At 38.0% G+C, this 15,519-nt stretch overlaps 1 protein-coding gene across 7 annotated transcripts in view; it reads right to left on the bottom strand.

Moving 5' to 3' along the window:
- The window catches only part of LOC143378439 (uncharacterized), a 216,665-nt gene that overhangs the window by 49,618 nt on the left and 151,528 nt on the right, over positions 1–15,519 (bottom strand). The window lies entirely within an intron of this gene.

Below are 15,519 nucleotides of genomic sequence, written 5' to 3'. Positions count from 1 at the left end.
TGCGATAATTCGGAATGAAATTTATTCAGCGAAAGAGCGCCGCAGAAATGAATCTGCCAAATACAGCGTCCGACGCGGATAGAGGGAAACAGTAATTCCGTTCAATTCAAATAATTATGAACGTTTTCCTCGCGATCGTTCCCAGCCCGAAAGTAAAGGGAAAAAAGAACGATAGCCCGCGGTCCATTAAAACCACCCCTTTGCGAGCGTCTGCGCCGGTTCCATGGAAAGCTTGGTCGCGGTCTTTTGTGAGGCAGAAGTGCAGCTTCCATGAGCCAAGGGAACCGACCACTCTTGCTACCCGTCCACCGCGACGACCCTCCACCCCACCCCCCAAGCATTTTATATTCCACAACACAAAAACCTTCAGCCTTCGATGGTCAAGGTCGCTCGATCTCATCCCAAGCTTCCGCTTCCGACATTAAATGACTGTTAATCCACTCGGCGATATTTTATTAGCAAGCGTTCCGCATAACTGACAGCGGCACTGGAAGATTAACAAGCGTCGCGCGATACTTTTGATGAATAATTTATGAACGGCGTATAAATTACGCGGAGCGTGCATATGGGACGCCAGGGGGAGGGGAAGGAGATTGTTTGCCCCATAGACTGGTGTAGATTTGTGTCGTCTTGGAAACGGGTAGATAGTTATCGTCTTCTAGTTGATTTAGTACGATGGAAGGGGAAGTTTATTTTATTTAAATGCCGCAAGCATTCATTACAAATTGGTATACTAATAATAAGTAGATAGTGGGTACAGTCAGGGACAAAAAGATAGGGCACCCATTAATTTGTCAGTTGTTATTTAATATGTAACATAAATAACTATAAATCGTTCTACACTGTGTTTGTTCATGTGGTACAATTAGTTAAATTAAAATTGTTGATTATCAATATAAATTTATTTGGAAAACTGTAAACATTCAAGAAAGTTAGTGGGACAAAATGATAGGACGTGTGTTTAAACAATGGAATGTACAAAAAGAATTGCCAATTTTGCTTAAGGGGAGGTTCCGGTCTAGAGCCCCAAAAAATAGGTGATATTTAGAAATTAATTACAGGAAAACTACTATGTATAATTTAATGGGACTTTTTGCATTGTATTAAGGATGTCTTAAATTATAGAAATATATTTTTTGTTTTATAATTAATTATTGCAGACGGCACTGGGGAGTCGTTAAAGTCAAGGCGTTAAAAAATTCATCCAAATCGATGGGACCTGTATCCCCAAAAGTTATTATCCGATTCGACTGAAACTTTTCTTATTTTGAAGAATATACTTCTGGCTAGGGAGCAAACCAGAAAAAATACAAAAATGATATTTTTTTGGAAAACAACGACACTTGAATTTTGAAATCACTTTTCCTTATACTTTTCATCCTTGCAACGCCTTGAAAAATTATAAATCTTCAATTTTTGTATTTTTCTCTGGTTTCCCTCCTAGCCAGAAGCATATTCTTCAAAGTAAAAAAAGTTCCAGTCGAATCGGATAACAACTTTTGGAGATACAGGTCCCACCGTTTTGAGAACACTGTTTCGAGAAAAACGCGTTCAAAATTTTACGTGAGTGCTGAGTGGCCGGGTGTTACCCATGCATTTGCCGCTACTCAAATGCCTATAACTTCAAGAATTTTACGAATTTCAAAAAACCCTTCTAAACGCGTATTCCTAAAATGTTGAACGTTCGAAAAATTCAAGTCACTTATTCCATTGCGTTTACCTAAACTGAAAGCTCTTAGGTGGTCAGCTACTGCATCGTTTACCCTATTATTCTTTTAAAGGAATGTAAATCTTTCATTATTAATAATAAATGTATTTTTGTAAATCTCCTATGAATTCTCCATGATTTTCTACGACTCTCAACTTCTTCAGCTAGCTTTTTCATACGACAAACAATAAATCCACGGACACTTCATAATTTTCAACACATCAAATCTGACAGTATTTTTAATCAATCTAATAGTTATAGAAGGATTGGAAGTCTACTGTACTTTCTACAGTTTCTACTGATGAAAATAATGTGCAATGAATGCTAAGTTCTCTCGTAAAAACGTGACTGGAGTTCTCCAAAAGCCGCGTATTCACCTGCGCATTGGCCCCGAATGTGCATTCGGCGTGCACCAAATCAAATTCTTCAGCTAGCTTTTTCATACGACAAACAATAAATCCACGGACAGGTGGTCAACTACTGTATCGTTTACCCTACGTTGAAATTGTAAATAAGAGCGTTCCATGTATATTTAACTTCAGTCCCCCGGTGTTAACATAATCCTGCATAATATATAGTCCCGCCAGTGAAAGATGCTGGTACTAAATGGAAAAGGGTGGTGTCTGTTAACGTGAAAAGCTGCTAACAGTTTTTTCTATCACGAATAATTATCTTTTCGAAGGCGGGGGCCTCTGTGGGAGGCGACGCGTCTGCTCTATGCTCGTAACTTCAAGGGTCCGCGCTGCAGCTAAAACCTGTAATTACAAACTTCACCCTCGTCCAGCTGCCAATCGGGTACCACACTTTGCAAATTGCTGGCAGCAATTTAGTTTCAGCGATATTTGGTTTTAATTAACAGGAAAGGCGAGCGCGCGAGATATTCGAATCGTCGAGTGGCCGTCGAAGACTTTTACCTACCCTATTTCAAGCGGAATTTAGAAACGCCGCGTTTTTTCCCGCCGAGATAAATCAGATGTAATTTCATAGCGATAGAATTGCCCATTAGCTGCAAGCTAAAGGAAACTTAAGTCGAACTTGTTTGAACTGTAAATTGGTAAAGCGACACTGATCTGGAGACTCTTTATTTTCTCAGGCGTCGATTATTCTCCCGTTTTCTCCCCGTCAGAGAAGGTTTTTAGTGAAAAGGAAATTTATTGTACAGACATACGAGACTTTTTTAATCTCGCGAATCACTTGCCGCGGAAAGTAAATTGACGGTCTTCGATAATTCTACGATCGAAGCTTCTGTGAACACAGTTCAGTGACAGGAATGAGTAATGGGGGCTAATCAATAATATTAATACTTAGTAATTAGTAGAAAAGTAAAGTAGGTTAATTAATAGAGCAAATCAGTTAGGAGAGAACATTCAGATACAAAAATAGAAGTTATAAAAAAGGAATCTGTAATAATTTTGGAAAATAGTTAACCCTTAACTGGTATACTGTTTTTGGCAAACGTGGCTGGTATACTGGGGTCGTGGCAGACCCCAAATAAAAAAGGACACAGAAATTTGTAAAGTCGACCCTGAATCAACCTCTATGAATATTTTGTTCTTAGGTAATGTGTAAATTAATAGAAACCTAGAAAGTTAAACTATTATTATAAAATTAATTAGAAAAACAGTTTACAAGCTTAGGCAACCAAAAATTTTGCAGCGAACTTTGCGTGCCTGGGGTCATGAGCGACCCCAAGATACCAGTTAAGGGTTAAATTGTTTTTTGAGAACTACAGTTGAGTAACCTTTCACATTTATATGTTACAAATTTTTCCTTCAAGAAAGTTGTTTATTCGCAGTAATAATAAGGATACTCAGGTGTTCTCTTAGGAAGAATTTATCACGTGTCTTGTCTGGCAAGGCTGGCCAAAGAACCATTAGGCGATTCTCTGGGAACGAGATGCAACTGAAACGAAACGTGATACGTAGACAGAAACGTGATAAACAACAATTGGATCGATTCGGAGGAGCAGATGCTGCAGCAGCCGTATTTTCAACGGTTCTAGGAAGAAAGTGTGCTCACGTAAGTACTTACGTGTCTTTCAATAAAATTCCACTATTCTGCCCACTGGCAACACCTACGCGCACTGCTGGATAGATTTCACCGGTGTTCTTGGCGTGCAAAGGCTGTCGTGTGTCTAAATCCTTCTGGTTATTTATTCATACGAAAATGCAATGAACAAAAGAAACTAAACAAAGGAGCAAGTATGCTCTCTAAATGGCTGCCAGCCAGCCATACATATGTTCTTCAAACGAATCATTGATTCCATCTAACAGTTACAAATCCCTGTACACTTATGCACGTAATTTAAATTCACACGTATGTTAAATCCTTTCGAAATAGCATGCGATGTGTTTGGGGACTTGTTGGAGATAGAGCAACATACATTGCGGACGCACCAGGCAGTCGTGAAAACGCTGCCTTGATGCCCTGGGACTCCCTCCAGACGGCGACCTCTGGATCCCCTCTCTGTACTCGTCCCTACCTAGCGACGCGCGCGGGTTGTACGTCTTAACGTTTTCCAAATTGTACTTTCTAACAGTTAATTATATCTTTTAAAACTAACCGCGCATTATCTTCCTTTCCGACCTGCAAACTCTAACAGGACTGTTTCTGTAACGTGTACCATTTGAGACAGTCTGGTTTCTAGCCTTCAGATGCTTAGAATGTAGGGCATTTCATCAGCATATTAAACGAATTGAAATACAATAGGGACATTCCACGCGAAATCGGACACTTTTTGGAGGAACATTTCGGATATGGCTGAAATTTGAATATGTTGTAGGCTTTAGGGGTATATAAACATAACTCGAAGGATTTTTGACAATTTTGAAAACTGTCGATTTTACAGCTGTTTAAAGTTAAGTGCTAACTTTTTTTCAATACATTGTAGTTATGGAAGTAGTAAACGGATGGGGATGAGCTTTACGGTGCTTATAGATAATACATTGTAGTTTTAAGAAAAAATTATTTCAGTTTAAAAAAAAAAAATTTAACCGGATTAAAGCAATTATTTTAAACAAATGCAGGTTTTTAACATCGGGCGCGATTTTAAAAATCTAAAAAAAAGAGGGGATTATAGTTCTATCCTTTCTCTTGATGGACAAATTCTAAAAAATATGGAAATTTTAAAATTGGCCCTGTAAAAATTGTCGAAAGTTGAGTTCCGAATGGCAATGCTCACCGCAAAACCAAATTTTTAAAAATGCTTCTTGGATGTCGCTTGTTATTTTATTATAAACTTAAATATTTGTCTACGAAAAAATTACCAAATATTCTTTAAATGTTGCTCTTTTAAACGCAAAAAGTTCTGTAAAAATATACGCTTCCGCTTCTTCAAAAAAAATTCACAAATATTCGCCTCTTTTCGACCGCCTGACTAGGCATAACCCTTTAATAGAATTTGTTCAGATGGCATGTCATGGTGCTGGATTCGTAAAAATGAAAGGCTCAAACCACGACGTGTAAAGCAAACGGTAAAACACGGAGGCGGATCCCTAATGTTTTGGGGTTGCCTAACAGCATTTGGCGTTGGATCACTGCACCGAATTAATGGCATCATGAATCAGTACATGTACAAGGATATTTTACAAGATCATCTCATAGATGCTGTTGAAAATATGCCTTTTGAAGATGAAAATGTAATTTTCATGCACGACCGAGACCCTAAGCACACTGCTAAAACTGTGAAAAATTGGCTGAGTACAAAAAAAATTTCTGTTCTGGATTGGCCTGCACAGAGCCCCGACCTCAACCCCATAGAGAATCTAAAACGACGACTTCGGGATTCATATGACTCCCAACCAACTTCAATCACAGATTTGTACGATAGAATTCAAGAACAGTGTGAAAAAATATCTCCGGATTATTGCATAAAATTAATAGAAAGTATGCCGAAGCGAATTAGTGCAGTTTTGCAAGCAAAAGGGTTGTGGACGAAATATTAAAAATAAATAATATATTAAATATTGCCAAATATTGGACGTGGTGCAAAACCGAGTCACTCCATTTTGTTTGTCAGTGCTAAACGAGGAGAGATTAATTATTGAAAAAATTTCTGATGTTACTTCTAACTGTAATAAAACTTACTATAATGTTCATTTTTTAATATCCTTCTACATTCTTAGCAATAAATAAAGATTTATACAAAACTAGTGGTTATTGGTTCAGATATGCTCCTTACTGTAAGTACGTCACGTATGAAAACGCTACACTATCACACGCGTCCGCATCGTCCGCATTTGCTTTGCGAACTGACGCAGAAGAGGCAACGCTTCTGTGCGGTGTACACATACGTCCGTCAAAATTGACGTCCGTCGCGACGGACGCATCGAAGAAACGCTCGTGTGCTCCCAGCCTTAAAGCAATGCCAGCACAAAAATAAAAGAATTAAGCACCACATTGATCAAACAATGTGTGCGAAATATGCAGTATTGACGCAGGATACGAGAAAAAGTAGTACCTGTTTGAAATTCTTAAAGGCAAAACAAATTTTAGTTTCTAACTCTCAACTCCACTGTCTATGCTTCATAAACATATCCATTTACATAAACTTCGATGATTTACTTACAACACGCTCATGAAGAAACCTGTAAAATGTAATCTGTACAATGGCATTACGCTCCGCGAAGGAGCACAATAGGAGACGTTGCTCAATAGTATTCCGCGGGGCCGTCATTGTTCTCGCAGAATTAGCGAGTAAGGGGTGCTAGATAGTGCAAAGTAGGGGTGTTCGAGCATTCGGATGTTCGATTCAAGTGCTAGATCGTTTCAAACAGTTTGAATGTGGCACGTAGCTCGGGAAAGTTCTGTGTTGGAATGAGTCCATCCGAATTGGGATATTCGGTTAAGCGGAATGCAAAGAATGAATAGGAATGGCTCCTGGGTTTGGAGAATAAATTAAAATGCTTGCCAATATTTAGAACAGTGGAAAACCACCATGTTATTAATTCGAATTCTTATAGTTATAACAGTAATAACACAGTTCTACAGCCATCTGGACTTGGAACATTCAATAGCCCTTTCTTATAGGTTTTCGTACCCAGAAAACGAATCCGCAAACTGTTTGTCGCCATCACCCTCAGTTTTTGAGAAATTCGATTTTGAATAAAAACTGCAAATTTTCAACTTCGAACATCTTTTGTGTCGAAACGGTAATAGTTATTCAGTTGCTAGTCGCGCCAAATTATTCTATGAACCCTCCCGAATACAACGATATAAGTTAGTATTGCATTATGAACATTTAAATATGTTTAAACATCGATCAAAGGGAAAATGACACCCGAAATGCACCCATTTTTGAAGATATTTTTCAATTTATTTCCGAAACTAAGGGTCTAGGAGGAAATCTGACTACTCCACGAGATGCAGCAGACATTTTTCCATCGGAAAGCATTAACAGAAGTGGTATGTCACGTTTTGTTTTCAACACAGAGGCGAAACAGTTTGGCAAAACGCGCGGCGCCGACAGTGGTAGTCAACCGCGGCGCGCGATACACTGCCGCCCAGCGTCACACAATCGCTTAACGCGGGTGACTACCACTGTCGGCGCCGCGCGTTTTGCCAAACTGTTTCGCCTCTGTGTTGAAAACAAAACGTGACTTACCACTTCTGCTGACGCTTTCCGAAGGAAAAATGTCTGCTGCATCTCATGGAATAGTCAGATTTCCTCCTAGACCCTCAGTTTTTAAAATAAATTGAAAAATACCTTCAAAAATGGGTGCACTTCGGGTGTTACTTGGCGGAACAAGCAACCGAATAACTATTACTGTTTCGACACAAAAGATGTTTAAAGTTGAAAATTTGCAAGTTTTTCAAAATCGAATTTCTCAAAAAAACTGAGGGTGACGGCGACAAACGATTTGTGGATTCGTTTTCAGGGGGCGAAAAAGCTATAACAAACAGCTATTGAATGTTACAAGTCCGAGAAAAAAGTCAAATTTTGTCGAACTGTGTAATCAATATCGATACTAATAATCACATTATAAATGGGAGGGGGGAGGGTACAGTAACTCGACCAATTCTTTTCAAAAGACAACTGAAGTGACGCAAGACCACAAAACCACCCCACTGTATAGAAAGTGTTACAAAAATAGAAAATCCCCGTTTATTGGTCCACTTTGAAATTTATCTACCGCGTTATATCGAAGTTTAACTGTTCTAAAATAAACACTAATAACTAGTTTAAACTCATGATACTTATGGTACTACACACAGCTAATAAAAATTGAAGATATTTTTGCAAACAAGAGTAGAGGAAAAGGAAATGTTTCTGCATACTTAGGAAGTGGAGCATATTTAAATTTATTCTGAATATCTGATAAATGTAGATACCAATTTATTCTTCCCCTCTGTGTACGCCAACTTGGCTAGATTTATCCCAAGATCTGTGTGGCTTTCGTGACAAAAGCGCCACCATATTTTCTGCAAAGCCTAAAACCTACTTTTCTGACAGAATCATTGTCCGCGAGAGTCCACCCCCAATTATCAGAATGGCCGAGTTCTAGGCCGATGATTGCCCTCCACGTTCACAAAACCTTAGCCCAGCTTGGCAGGCAAAGGGAAACCTATACTCTTGTACAGTTCTACGAGGCATAGGATTCTCCTTTGTCTAACCTGGATTCCCAATACCTCCGCTGCCCATTAAGCCTGAGTGTAGTTGTCACGATCACAGAAGAATCGAACCTCTTTCACCTCTCAGCGCTAGTGGGATACAGTCATTCGTAAATTCACATATTAGGAAGAATGTAATTAATTATGAATAATGATCCGTTGCTTCCCTGCTCTTGCATGCACCTCATTACGTTTTTATACACAGCCGCAGTCTATTTTCTCAAATTTCAGGGAAAAAAACGAAACTACCCAAATGATCTGGATACGTTGATGTAACAATCTTTCATCAACAAATTTTGTGAGTCACTTGTAACTCACAAGGGAAGATCTCCAACCCGAAAGTTCAAAAAATTCTGTATGGGATTTCCTCCTGATTACAACACAGTTTTCGTTTGCTGCCCAAATTCACTCGTGGGGGTGAAATTAACCCTTGAAAATTCGGCTATTTTCCGATTTTGTGTTATAACTCGCAGACTGTAAGAGATAAAAAAAAGTTTTAAGACAAAAGTTACTTCTTTTAATTAGATCTAGCATTTGCTAAAAAAATATTTTATATTTCATGAGTTATAACACAAAATCGGAAAATAACCTAATTTTCAGGGGTCAATTACACCCCGTTAGAGTGAATTTGGGCAGCAAACAAAAATTGCGTTATAATCAGGAGGAATTTCCCTCCACATTCGCAAAGTCTCAGAATTTTTGAAATTTTCGGTTTCGGGATGTTCCCTTGCCAGATAACCCAGGATGCCAATCGTTCATAAAATAAGGTCCAAATTGTGGGGCATTCGGAAAGGGAATTATTCAAGTTACTTGAAACCGTTTGGCCTTTGAGCCCAGGAATTGAGCTGCTGAACGATCATCATGTGCGGGACTCTGACAATGCCATTCGTTAAGCATTCTCATTGAACGCACATCGGCGTTTCTCGCGCACAGTGCATGCATCAGCTGAAATGTGTTATCGTGCTCAATTATTATATGTGTTTAGAACGATCAAAGAGTTATGTACAGACGGTATACGACACGCCGAGTTTGCTTAGTTCAGAGTTTGGAGCAGCTTGAATGTTTTGAGGCTGAAACAGCCCTAGTGCAGAAGGGGATTAAAGAGCAAGGAGAAGCGTGGATCTGGGCGAGCGGTGGACGGATATCGTAAGATCGAGGGCAACAGATGTCATGGACCCCAAGGGCGGTGCACGTCCTAGTTTAGCAGGCTCGTACAGCGCAGCTATAGCGGTGTCGTCCATAGAGACTCCATTTTCTTGCGCAGCTCCCGTTCAATGATTTATAATTTCCAAGTGGCTTTATTCAATCCTGCCGTTCCGTTTGACGCAGTTTGTCATTATCCGACATTTTTGATACAGAATACGTGACTTAAATGTATACGCACGATTTGACATTTCTCGAGCTATCGCAGATAAGAAGAGGTTGTTTAATTCGCAATGACGTTGGATGTGAATTTGTTGTGAGATTCGTACTGTCAACTTTATTCTTTAAATTCCACTATATCTTAGTTCAATTCCAATGCATTTCGTTTGACTGTAGGAGAGCTTTTCTTGTAGAATTTTATTTCCAACTATTTTTATTGTTTTATATTGAATCGGCCATTGTGAGTTTTGCTGACAGCTAACAATGAATTTGAACTTAGATTTTCAAAATTCATAATGGCCGATTTAACATGGTGGGCGATATATTAAAAAAAGCACCCACTACACAGACATTTATATTACTTGCTTTTTTTCGTGAATTTTGAAAATCTACGTTCAAATTCGTTGTTAGCAGTCAGTAAAACTCACAGTGGCCGATTCAATATGGTGGAAGATATATTTTAAAAACAAATACCCACTGCACAGACATTTATATTTCTTGATTTTTATTTTTTTTTTTCGTGAATTTTGAAAATCTAAGTTCAAATTTGTTGTTAGCAGTCAGTAATACTCACAATGGCCGATTCAATATGGTGGAAGATATATTTTAAAAACAAATACCCACTGCACAGACATTTATATTTCTTGATTTTTATTTTTTTCGTGAATTTTGAAAATCTAAGTTCAAATTCGTTGTTAGCAGTCAGTAAAACTCAATGGCCGATTCAATATGGTGGAGGATATATTTTTAAAAAAATACCCACTGCACAGACATTTATATTTCTTGATTTTTATTATTTTTTTTTTCGTGAATTTGAAAATCTAAGTTCAAATTCGTTGTTAGCAGTCAGTAAAACTCACAATGGGCGATTCAATATGGTGGACGATATATTTTAAAAAAGCACCCACTACAGACATTTATATTTCTTGATTTTTATTTTTTTTTTTCGTGAATTTTGAAAATCTAAGTTCAAATTCGTTGTTAGCAGTCAGCAAAACTCCTGGAAATAATTATTTAAATTATGGGGCTGACATAGAAGTTCATACATCGAAGCGTATGGGTTGACGCGTTAACGATCTTCCATATCTCAGAAAATAATTGTCACCTGAACTCGAAAATTTGTTGTGATGTCTCATCATAAGGTATCATTTGCCACAAAATTCCGTTCCAAAATCGTGGGACCAAAAAGAAAGCTAAAAAAGGTCTCATAATTGGGTCACAATTTGTCTCGTAGGGTAAAGGGCCCAAATCTCGTCCCCCATTTGTATTTGACCCTGTAGAGGGTATATAAAATGTTAGAATAAGCTGGCACTTGGCATGAATTTTCTTTGAACGTTTCTCTATGTATCCACGAATCGCAAAATGTAATTATGTCACGTCAGTAGGAGATAATAAACGAAATGTGAAAACGTGAGATCTGAAAAAAGTGTTCCTAATTTCGTCCCCCTAAGAAAGTGTCTGTAAAACTGGAAATAAACTGAAAAATTAATGTTTTCATTCACCAATCAAGTTGAAATCCTGATTTTTTCCTGCAAAACTCACGCGAAAAAATCAGGATTTCAAATTTAAATAGCCGCCATTTTGTTTTAACTTAATATTTCGGAAAATTCTCTGCGTCAACCTGAGGATACATTAATATACCAACGAAATCTTTTTTGTTTTTTGATTTTAGATAATCTGGTTCCGAATGGCAATGCTCACCGCAAAACCAAATTTTTAAAAATGCTTCTTGGATGTCGCTTGTTATTTCATTATAAACATAAATATTTTTCTACGAAAAAATTACCTAATGTTCTTTAAATGTTGCTCTTTTAAGCGCAAAAAGTTCTGTAAAAATATACGCTTCCGCTTCCTCAAAAAAAATTCACAAATATTCGCCTCTTTTCGACCGCCTGACTAGGCATAACCCCTTAAAAGAAGAATGGGAAGAAATTAGTGCTCAAGAGACAAGTACACTTGTACATTCTATACCGAAACGATTGCAGGAGGTTCTAAAAAGAAGAGGATATCCTACAAGCTACTAACTTTGCATCACTTAGGATTATTTTTACTTTTGTTATACCTGTGCGCAGACTGTTTCTGCTGACTTTTCAGAGACATTATTCATTTTATTGTTTGTATTTAAGTTCTGGTCATTTTTAATTTGTCACTTTGACATTACTAGAATTGCAAACGTACCATGTACATGTTACAAATACACTTTCACCTGGATTCAACGATATTTCTATATTTTCATAAACAGACACTTCTGCATACCTCAGTGTGCGCAGACTTTTTACCCCTAGTGTATGTATATAACTCTCTAATGTAACTAACTAGCTCAGTTAGGTACTTCTCACATCACGATATAATGTCATCAAACTTATAATTCCCTGAGTGGAATTGTTTGTAAATACTTTAAATAAAAAAAAATAAATAAAAATAACAATCGTTCAACTGTACCTCACCTTTTATGCTGTACTGAACTTGTAAAATCGTATGTGTCCCACTAAACTGTCCAATAAAGACGTTCAATAATAGAGTAAAATGCAAAGCCTAAAGAAAATTATCTTCCGCCACGGTTTCCCTTTCCGGACATCCGCGATTTCGAATCACGAGTCGAGTATGTTTTCAGTCGCGAGAGGAGAGCGGTTGCATCCAGTTTCGTCGGCTGGAGTCGAATCTGTGTCAACGACAGAACGAAACCGCGGATTAACCTGATCTTGACCCGAAACGGGCGCCGTGGAAGACGAGAGGAAACGCGCAGCGATGCTCGAGGAGGGTGCTCTTATTGATCGACGATTTCAAAGTGACGACAGAACGCGAATAACGAGGCGGCTTCGGGGACCGCGTCAGGACGGATTCGTTGATCCCCCTTCGTTGCAACGAGGCCTCGCTGAACCGCGCACTCGGCCACCGCACAATGCTGAAGCGCGTGCTCCTGCCTATGGAAAACGCGAGATGCTGGCGTATCGCGTCATGCACTTCTGCAGCCGTGAATCACGGTAATTGAACGCAAAAAATGCTGGCACGGAAGGCGACCGAATACATAAATTAATACGAGAAATAACGGTCCCGTGGCAATTAGGGTGACCGTACCTAATATCGCCAGTGTTCCTAATATCCCCCACTACAATTTATCGGCTATGCACTGAATTAGTACCTAAACATATGTCGGAAGACATACTGTAATTGCAGCGACATGTGATCAACAATTACAGAAAGGGAAGTGTTTTAGAGAATGTTAATAGTGTAAAAATTTATTGGATTTTCACTATTTTACATCACATTCGGAGAAGGTAAGTCTAATAATTCTGTGAGTGCAAGAATATCTACTAGAAATACTTAATTAATGACGTACTTAAGGGGTCATGCTCAGTCAGGAGGCCGAAAAAGGGTGGACTTTGGAAATTTTTTACTCAAAAGCTATAACACATTTCTGAAAAAATCTTTTTTCCTTTTAAGCATTGCATCTAGTACCGTGCAGAGTAATTTTTTTATTTGAAAATATTTATCAGTAATTAAGTTATTGTCCATCACTCGACGGTTCTCTGAAAAAGGGGCTTCTTGCGGTGACCACTGTTGCTCGAAAGTCGATTATTTAAAATAAAAAATTCAAAAGAATTTACTTATTATATTATATTATCTAGTATTTGAACGAAGGATTTTTCGAAATCTTGATTTGGGAAAAAATGGCTGATGTTTAAAGTAAATGTTTCGTTTATCTCGAATATGAATCTCAAAATCAGCAATCTGAGAAACAATAACAGTACAAATATTACCCACTGATATAAAAGCTGTGTATAACACGACGAATTTAGATTCACCTGGTCTCAAATACGGATACCAATATTAACAACCTGAAGAAGTGCCACATTAAAAATATTACTTCAATCGAGAAATGAATCTCAATTTTGGCAATCCAAACACTCTAACAGTAAAAGCATTATTGAAGCAGAAACTATATAATACAATGAATTTAGATTTGGTTTTGAACTGATGATTAAAGAAAACTTCGAACCTCGCAATAGCTGCCTCGCGAGAGCTACGTTTCATTGTCTTCGAAATGTCTACGAGAAGAGCTCGCAGGTCGGATTTAATCCTCTGAAGGGGGTTTTTCCAGGAGTTTTTCGGAGGGGTTTCGTAGCGTTGTCTGGAGGAGTCTCTCGACGGAAGACTTTTTACGCTCCCATAAATAATTAGTCCGACGCGTTTCGATGTCTGCTGCCAGAGAAGTGTTCCCGTCCATGCACAGACTCTAATTAACGTAAAAGTCGCCCGAATATTCTTCCACGTTTCTGATCACAATATTTCAATTCGCATAGAGAAAAATATAACACGGTGGTAACGAAAGTATTCACGTCGACGGATGATTAAACACTGTGTACATACGGAGGCCTGGCTTTTCATTCGAGCGATAATGAATCCCCTATCGTGAGAACTTAAGCTAATTACCATTTCGCCCGAAAGAACCATCAAGTTGAAAATGCTGGCGAGATTGGATACAACAGTTAGATAATAATACAATGCCCGGAGGTGGATATCTTGATAATGTAACCAGCAAGTGAGAATGCTTTACTCCGCATCGTTAATTTTCCTCTAGCGCTGATCGCTGTATTTCTTTCTCCATCACTGCATAATTAATTAATATTGGGGAAAAGTTCCAAGGTTGCAAACAAGATTATAATAATAATAATTATTTACGGGTACTATCCTTTGGTACAAATATGAGCAATATAATTTGGAATTAATTATTGATAACTTATATACTAAGTAGGTAAAAGGTCAAAAAAATTACTCAAAAGAGTTAAAAAAAATATATAACTGATGAAAAAAACTCTTTCCAATATTTTGTTAACGGATGTTTGTAGCGCTTATTGCGCCATTAAACTTTTGTTTGAAACATTTTTTTTGTCTGTTGTACTTTGAGAGTTATACGCGAAAAAGTGGAAGTGCCAATTTGACTTTGAGGTTAGTTTCCACCCCCTTAAAGCGCGATAGGGCCCAAATGAAAGACACCGTTGTTCTTGTTTTGAATCACTCTAAAAACCGACAAAGTTGCGTGCTAATCGGTGAGTCCGGGTTCGCGGTGTTCCCTTGTAAGTTAGCTAATGCGCTCTTGAACGTATATAGGGATCCGGAAGAAAAGTCAACCGGAGTTTCAACTTTGTTAGCAGACTTGCATAGTCTATTGATAATGATGCCATTACTGAAGGTAGTTTTGTAAGAATTTAGATGGAAGATGGGAAGCCTACTCAGTATCCTAGGTGGTACGTGTAGTTTGGAAAGTGTCAATATCTCGGTACAATGTGTATAATTGTTTAGCACCTTATAAATGAATACCATACCGCGCATAAATCTGCGTTGCTCAAGAGTACGCATTCCACTAAGCTTTAAAGGGACCTTCCAGTCTAGAGCCTAAAAAAATAGGTGATCTTTAGGAATTAATTAAAGGTAAACTACTATATATGATTTAAGGGGAATTTTTGCATTGTATTAAGGATGTCTTAAGCTACAGAAATATATTTTTTGTTTTATAATTAATCATTGCAGACAGCACTGGGGAGTTGTTAAAGGCAAGGCGTCAAAAAATTCATCCAAATCGATGGGACCTGTATCCCCAAAAGTTATAATCCGATTCGACTGAAACTTTTTTTATTTTGAAGAATATATTTCTGGCTAGGGAGCAAACCAGGAAAAATTTACAAAAATAACATTTTTTAAGAAAAAAACGGCACTTGAATTTTGAAATTACTTTTCCCCTATATTTTTCATACTTTCAACGCCTTTGGAAATTATAAATATTCAATTTTTCGTATTTTTTTCTGGTTTCCCTACTTTTAGACCGGAACCTCCCCTTA

Source organism: Andrena cerasifolii, chromosome 1, assembly GCF_050908995.1.
Source record: "Andrena cerasifolii isolate SP2316 chromosome 1, iyAndCera1_principal, whole genome shotgun sequence".
In the NCBI taxonomy this organism is placed as follows: domain Eukaryota; kingdom Metazoa; phylum Arthropoda; class Insecta; order Hymenoptera; family Andrenidae; genus Andrena; species Andrena cerasifolii.
The sequence above is the reverse complement of the archived record's forward strand: the minus strand, read 5'-3'. Positions and strand labels throughout refer to the sequence as shown.